Raw genomic sequence first — 8,431 nt, 5'->3', positions numbered from 1 at the left:
GTTGTGCGCGCCAGACCCTTTTGGTGGGTCAGTCGGTTAAACGCTTTTTCGAAGCTAACGAGCACCAGCTGAAGAGAGTCCTGGAATTCGTCAATCTACTCCAATATAATTCGGAGCGTTGTGAAATGATGGTCTACACTTGATCGGCCAACACGGAATCCAGCTTGCTGCCACCGGAGAGTAGCTTCGTTCTTCTCTTGGATCCGACTGAGAATTATACCTTACCGAGTATTTTGAGAGTAATATTGTACCTTGCAGCACTTTTACGAGTTCTACGCTAATTCATTTTTTAATAATAATTATCCTGTACTTACTAAATACATTGAAAATATGCTTGTCAAGCAAGGAGGGGTGCAGTGGGGAGGCAATAACGAAACACTGATGGTTCAAATTGCTAAATTGCAAACATGTGTGGAAGACGCAGAAAATAACCACGCCAATAATTTTCGCGTTGAACTCTAAATTGGTGCAAACTCCGCAATACCACAAACTATACAGACAACACGCGAACGATTTTTTCAGGTCCCACAAGGGACGTGAGAAAGTCACTCACGGTCCCTTCACAAGCACTCATTTTTCTCACTCGTTAGTTCATTAATAGGTATTTTTATTTACCATATGCAAAACAACAACATTCCCTTGCCAACCCAAAGCTATGGGCAATAGCAACGGAAGGTACTGTGATTTTTGTTAGCTGGCGATATGATGGGTTTGGTGCTAATTGGTAAAACCGACGAAGATTCCTACGCGCCGCGAAAAGATCTCTAAGCGTGGACATAGTCCGGACATTTCTTCTTGGCGAAATCGACAATCCAACGGTTAGAATACTCCGCATCTTCGTACTGTTACGATTTCGCTTTCGAGTACCGGTGCAGCAAAGAGTACTCATCGCTGTTTCTCTCGATAATTCGTTCACGAGCCGGCGCCAATATCCGCGTTTTTTTACTATCATCAAGCTCATCATCTGTTTCTCTAGTACCTTGTACTTCTAGAGCAGAATTATCGAACCGTGTTTTCGAGAGTCCTCATACGCCGAGTACGCGTACAGTTCCGAGCACTTTTTGTCCCACCAAATGGTGGGCGTTCGAACGTTTTCCCGGGTATCGGTTCCATTTGGGTTTGAGTCACGGCGTCGAGGATCAATCCAGTAATAAAGTTGTATTCTTCCTTCGGAGGAAGTTCTTCGTGCAATTCGATATTTTATGTGGCTACGTTTTTATCGGTTGTCCCTAGGGTCTATGCCTAGTGGTGCGGGCGCAGGCTTGAAGTAGGACTACGAATGTAGACCACTTCGTAGGGTTGCCAAGTGGCCGATTTTTGGCCGGCCCGACCGGTTTTTCGCTTGCAAAGCCGGCGGCCGGTCTATCCTGCAAAAAGGCCGGTTTTTCGACATATGAAGCCGGATCTGTATTTTTTACCTGATTTGTTAAATTTTCGGATAAATTTATTAGCAATCCAGAGCAGTAGATCCACAAACTATACAGACAACACGCGAACGATTTTTCCAGGTACCAGAAGGGACGTGAGAAAGTCACTCATGGTCCCTTCACTAGTACTCATTTATCTCACTATTTAGTTCATCAACAGGTCATTATAGCAACGCGAAACAAACATTTTTGGTAACCATGTGAAACAACAACATTCCCTTACCAACACAAAGCTATGGGCAATAGCAACGGAAGGCACTGTTATTTTTGTTACAGAACTTGGCGACACAATGGATTTGGTGCCAATCTTCGTTAGAGAAATTATTGGCGACGGATCCCAAACCACGGCCAATGCCAAGGCCGGCTTTAGTAAAGGCATGTCCAATGGTAGGTCCGGAGTAGCTTACATACAACGGAAGCTATTGAATCGGTAAAACCGGATTCCTAACCAAATCAACAATCCATCGGTAGGAATTCTTCGCACCTTCGTTCGTATTGTTATCCATCGCAGTTTCTGTCGATAAGCCGGCGCCAATATTCGCGTTTTTTCGGTTTCATCAAGCTCTTCATCTGTTTCTCAAGTACCTCGTACTTCCACAGCAGATCTATCGAACCATGATTTCGAAAGTCCTTTTACGCCAAGGTCGCTTACAGTTCCGAGCACTCTTCGTCCCACCAGATGGTATAAGACCACCGAATAAACGTTTTCCGGGTATCGGTTTCATCTGAGCTTGAGTCCCGGGGTCGAGGATCAAGCCCGTTGATACGTTGCCCATTTTGGTTAAAAAGTTTCGAACTCTCATTATCAATGTTATGAAAAGTATATAAATACCTACAACCCACTCCTGCCGACGTTGCTCCGGATAATAATAACAGTTAGTTAAAATACGAGTAAATATGTTTCAAAAAGCTTTATTTTATCAAAAGTACAATAATTTTTAGAATATCTGAGGGCATTCAAAACTGAATCAATTGGACATTTTACGTACCTAACTGAAGCAAAATACCGCTCACTCACGGAATCACAACTGGAAATTTTCTTCCGTCTTGTTTCATTGAATGTTCCTAAAGGAATGAATGTTGTTTTCTGGGACTCTGATTTCTACAATTCCAATGTCCTCACACATCTCCTTAGTTGATTCGTTAGTTTGCGCAACGACACTATACGAGATTTCAGGTCCATAATCACCACTATTCCGGACTCCTCAAAAATTCTGAACAGGAGAAATCGAACCTTCAACAGGTCGTGCCTAGTCGTAATTCTTTTGCGACCTCCATAATATCACGGACGTCAACCTTATCCAAACTGACTGGCAAATTGTTCTTCAGCCATATCATTGGCAGCGTGTATTAAAATCCAAGCCAAAGCAGCGACTATAGAAAATTATATGAGAAATAGGTACGGCCAATTTAATATCATTTACTTACTTCAAAATTTCATATTGGTTTTGCTGAATCAAATTTGCACATGTGGACTGACAGAAAAACATAAGTAAGTTATTGGGCTACTGAGATTGATGCGCGAGTATTGAGTACTGAGTACCGCATGAAATCATGAGATATGCAAGGGACGAGGTTCACTCACTTGAAATGAATCTGGTCCCTAAAATTTTATACTTTTTGTTCCACGCGTGGTGTCTGTATAGTTTGTGGTAGATCATTGAAGACAGCCAGTTTTGCAGTGACATTACTTTGCTTCTTGCGGTAATATTGTCCGTTTCTTTGGTAACAAAACGCGCTGCTCACTTTTTTGATAGCTTGAAATCGTCGCAGAGAGAATTTGCTTGGCTGTATGTAAGTTATAAGTATACATTATGCTTGTCTAGCACGTAAGCTATTGATTTACTTGACAAAATAAACGATATTTGCCCCCGCGACGATTCTGGCGACGGTTTCGCCCGCGACGGTTATAATTCATCGCGTACGAAAGGGTGGGAAATTGATAATATACATTAAATTTTCCACTAACGCCAGAAGCAAGTAGTTGTAACTCTATAACTAGCTATTTTCAATAATCGTTATGTTATGTTATGTTATGTCAATGTTCGTTATGGTTGCGACTGCCACAACTGACTTCTCATCCCATTTACATGGGAAACTGTCAAGCGACTTTCGACGAATACGAATACTCAAATAACATGTCATTAACGCACATTATACATTCCAGGCAAAACGACTAATATGCTACCAATCACCCCCCCCCCTCGCATTTTGAAGGCAGGACCGACCGGCCGGTTTTTGTAATTTTCAGACTTGGCAACCCTACCACTTCGTCTCCCAATGCCAAAGCCGGTGATTTTTGTACGAATTTCATATAATAGATTCCCCTGTTGCGCAGTAACGGAAGATTTATTTGCGCTGTTGTATTTTGTACAACACCTGTGAACCGTTGACTTTATCTCGGTATATCTCGGGAATCTAGCAATAAATGAAATTACTGTTTTCAGTATGGTTAATCCGCAGACAAAGATCTTTCAAATGGTGGAAAAAGTTCCATAAGTTTTACACCAAGTGGCATTAGTATTCGAGAGAATTCTGTTACGTTTTAGCATGCCCATAAATCGGAGTTGACGCGAGTAACGAAAGGTAATGGATTGTGTTCTTACATGTGAGAAATTCATAATTTCAACTCTTCAGCTAATTTAAATAGTGAACCTGGAGAGATCCGTTTGTTAATCTCGAATTCTCAAATTTGCTGCTTGCCGATGTGTCTCCAACGAAAGCCGGTGAGCGACTGATGATGCGCAAACAAAGTTTCAAATACAACCTTTAAAATTATGCCACGGATGTGACTCGAAAACTGACTGTCCGATGCGTCGCAAGCTAACTGCTGGCGGATGTTTCGCCAACGTCCAACGAAAGCCGGCGACCGACTGATGACGCGCACCGTAAGGCAAATGGCAAACAATGTTTCAAATACAACCTTTAAAATTGCTACGGATGTGACTCAAAAACTTGCTGTTCGATGCGTCGCAAGCTAGCTGCTTGCCGATGTGTTTTCAACGAAAGCCGGTGACCGAAGAAGGTAAGGAAAGGAAGTTTAGCCCATAGCTCATCTCGTATATATTCCTGTCATCCGTGCTAGGGAAGCACTGACGTGGGAAGGCAAGAAAATGCAAATAATGAAATATTAAATATTCGACTCATATTTTCTCAATTATTAAACGTCTGTTAGGGAAACATGTAATCTACTGTATTGTAATGGATTTTTTGAAAAATTTCCAATCGATTGATACCAATATCTCTAGAATCTGTTGACGGATGACTGAGTTATAAGCGATCAAACTATAGCCACTTTTCGTTGTATGTTCCCTTTTCGTTTTTATAAAGTGCTCCACAATATAGAAATCAAAGAAGTAGTCCTACTTCAAAATATTGCGTTCGACAATGTTTACGGCAAAATAAAAATATCGCGTTCCATTTTTTTAAATTTCAAATAGATTTTTTTTTTTGGCTACGTAAAGGTTGATGAGACGCTGATTAAGCGACTGGAAAAGCATATGGCATAACTATTTCTTAACTATTTAAATAGAATTGGGTATTTTAATTTTCCCAAAAAAGTTGCTTTTTTGCCTCATTTGATAGCGCGTCGTTTTCTGAATCTAACAGTTCTTTTTTTATTTCAATTAAGTGAATATTTGATGAAAAAATTAAAAAAAATTAAAAATAGAATGATTTGCTGTTTGACAGATATCAACCAAACCGATTGATTGAAATGATGTCAGAAGTTCTCTTCCTCTCTTCTATCTTTCTGATAGAGCTTTTCATTTTGACAGCTCCCATATGAAACCTGTATCGGCTGATGACCATAGTTTATCTATCCACTGTGTTGTCTAAGGCGACCTGAGAAGAAAAATGGTTTACTTATAAGCTATCGTCTTATCCTAAAAAAAATTTTTAAATGAAAAAATGCTTTTTTTTATTACTTTTACTCGTCAAATTTGAAAAAGTCTTCATGTGACTTTACGGTGACATCATATATAATCATAATATGTGAGAATTTAAATACCGCTAAAATACCCAATTGACAGCATTGTGCAAACTGGCTGTTTTAAAGTGCGCAAAATCCTCTATTAAGCTTCATTGTAGCCTTAAAAGCACACGGAGAATAAAAATGTAGTTTCAACCATATTTATGGTTGTTTTACGCACAAACGAAAATTTCGTTTTGTTTCAAACTGAAATGTATGATTGAAATGAAAATATTTATTGTTACCTCAATGTTAACTTTAAATTTGAAAATACTTTACTTTTAATTCAAAACTGTTATTTACTTGATTCAAACAGAATCTCGTTTAAAAACAACAATATTTTCAGGTTATTATAAAAATATTTTATTGAGGCTTAAAGCAACAATCATTTTGTTTCAAACAAACTGGAGCTTTTTCGCTCCGTGCAGCTATTAAGAATCCCGAAGCTTGATAATATCACCAGATTTAGATGTTTAAGAGCAGAAAAAGGTTTTTATTTCTAAACCTAAGTCGTAGGTCTGCCACGGGTTGAATAAAATCAGCTATAAAAGCGTTTGATCAGCCTGAAATGGTTAAGGGTAAGCGGGGCAAGACCGCCCGCCTAAGCAAAACCACCTGTATAAAAAAAAGTTGTAGCTCAATTTCTAATTTATCTGCTTTAAATGAACAATTGATCTATTACCTACATATAAAAAATAAAAACATAAATATCTGTAATGATTTTCTATTTTTTATTGCGATTTGGAAACACGTCCAAAAAATAGAGTATTTTTTCCATGCGGGGTGAAACACGCCCACTAACGGGGTAAAACCGCCATAGCATATAACTTTAACAATATTCAACCAATTTGAATGAAACTGGTGGCATTGGATTCATGAATTTATCTAATTTAAACAAATTGAATCAGTTTGCTATCAAACAATACATAGTTCCCCGAGATTCGCAAGTTCGAAAGAGTGTCCGGCAACCACTCGTATTGGAAGAATATCAGTAATATACGTACCGACAGTCTTGAAATTGATACCGTGTAGTTTCCTTAGACAACAAGATGGATCGGGTTAGGCATCCTGGAGTCAATCTTTAAGGACTAGAGAGGATCTAAGATAAAATATAACAATATGGGTATTAAAGTTCCTGCAATTGATCCGGTAGGTCGTTTGTTGACATTTCAAATTGTTCTGATTGATAAAGCAGATATATATTACTTTTCCATTGCTAAGATAATTTGCTATATTTTCATAAAAAATATGTTTATTCTATGTTATTTGTCCCAAGAGGGAGGAATTATTAAAAAAAGCTATATCCGAGAAAACAAGAAAATGTCCATAACGCCCGCAGGGAAAATTGGCGATTTAGATTTTTCCAAACAGTCCACCAGCTATAAACTAAGCACATTTATATTGTTTTATGTAAATCTGAGATCATTTGGTCCAAACTATGCAATTATTTTAAAAATCTCCTTATCGCACTAGCATTATACACGACGGTCTTGCGCCGTTCGTTGTGGGCGGTTTTACACCCAAATGACCCATTAACACATTTCACTATTTATTTCAACAAAACTGCATGAACAGTTACCTAATTTAGGTACTGTCGGATGAAGACAGGATCAGAGAAGCGATGTGGGTTGGATTTACTGAAAGTTTTAACGTTTTGAATAAAATAAACCCTAAGTTCTGCGGGAACAAAGTTATAAAAAACGAAACGATTATAACGAAAAATCTATTTTTATTTATTTCTCCGATAGTTTATACGATATTGCTGTACAAGGTATTGTAAAATATTGCGTACGCATTCAGTAATATGACTGTCATCAACATTTAACACCAATTTGAGCAAGGCCCTGTAAAACCATGGTGGGCGGTTTTACCCCGGCGGGCGTTGTTACCCCGTTTACCCTTACACATTTTCATCAAGATTTTTCTCCTTTCCCAGGGCAAAGCAATGGTTGCTCCTTGCTCGCCACGTTGCTCGCATTGCTGAATTATCCCTTTCCCTTCAGGAATCTATTATTTCCAGAAGAGATTCAAGCCGACATTCTTCGGCATTGCGGTTGTCCGGGAGATCTGTCATCATCATCAGGTTAACTTCACCCAATGTGATATATACAGGTGTGGCAAAGTTGGTTAAGTGGTGTTAGTGCAATGAAGAAATTTCATCATGGTGTGGGTGAAATCGTAAATCGACCAATCACGATGAAGCGTGACGTAAAACTCCAAAAACAAACCCCATTGTCCGACGCGGTTTGTTTTTGTAGTTTGACGTCGTTTTCTGATTTTTCGCTACTAATACCATCAAATGTCTTCATCTGCCACACCTTTTTAAACCTCATTGAACTTCACCTGTCATTACTCGGCACGGAACAGCTAAAAACATTCGCAGGTTTTTTCCTTTCCACCCTGATCGAGTCGCCTTTTCATCAATGCTAGTAGCAGCGTGAGCGTTTTCTGCTTCTTCGAGCTACTAATCCACCCGCTGCAGATTACCAAAAACGGAAGACGACCAGAATGGCCCAAACTTTAGCGGAAGACCAGTACGGTAGGAAAATCGACCGGTGCCTAACCGATGCGCTGATAAAATTTGGTAAGTGCCCGCTCCCCCCGTTACATAATTTTTCAGCTTATTCGGATTGATTGTTTACTATCGGTTTACGGTGGTACCCGTTGCATTGCAGGTGGCGGTCTTGCCGTAGGTGGTGTCTTCTCGTTGCTGTTCTTCAAGCGGCGAGCATGGCCCATCATTATGGGATCCGGATTTGGCATCGGAATGGCCTACACAAATTGCGAACGCTCGCTAAACGGGAAGTAAAGCTATAGGAAGAATGGTATTAAATTGGTTCTTTGTGTAATACTTAAATTATTGTGTTTCAAAATACAGTAGGAATCCTACAAGTAAGGTGCAAATCTTTCGAACCTACTGTTGTAAGTATAGAGCTATTCCGAAGTCCGATAACAAGTGTGTTCAAAAATACCTAACACAGTTGATGTTTGTTGAATTTCTTTAGTGAGGAAAAAAAACCTAATTTATCAGTTA

Source organism: Sabethes cyaneus, chromosome 1, assembly GCF_943734655.1.
Source record: "Sabethes cyaneus chromosome 1, idSabCyanKW18_F2, whole genome shotgun sequence".
Lineage (NCBI taxonomy): Eukaryota > Metazoa > Arthropoda > Insecta > Diptera > Culicidae > Sabethes > Sabethes cyaneus.
This window is presented reverse-complemented; position numbering follows the sequence as displayed.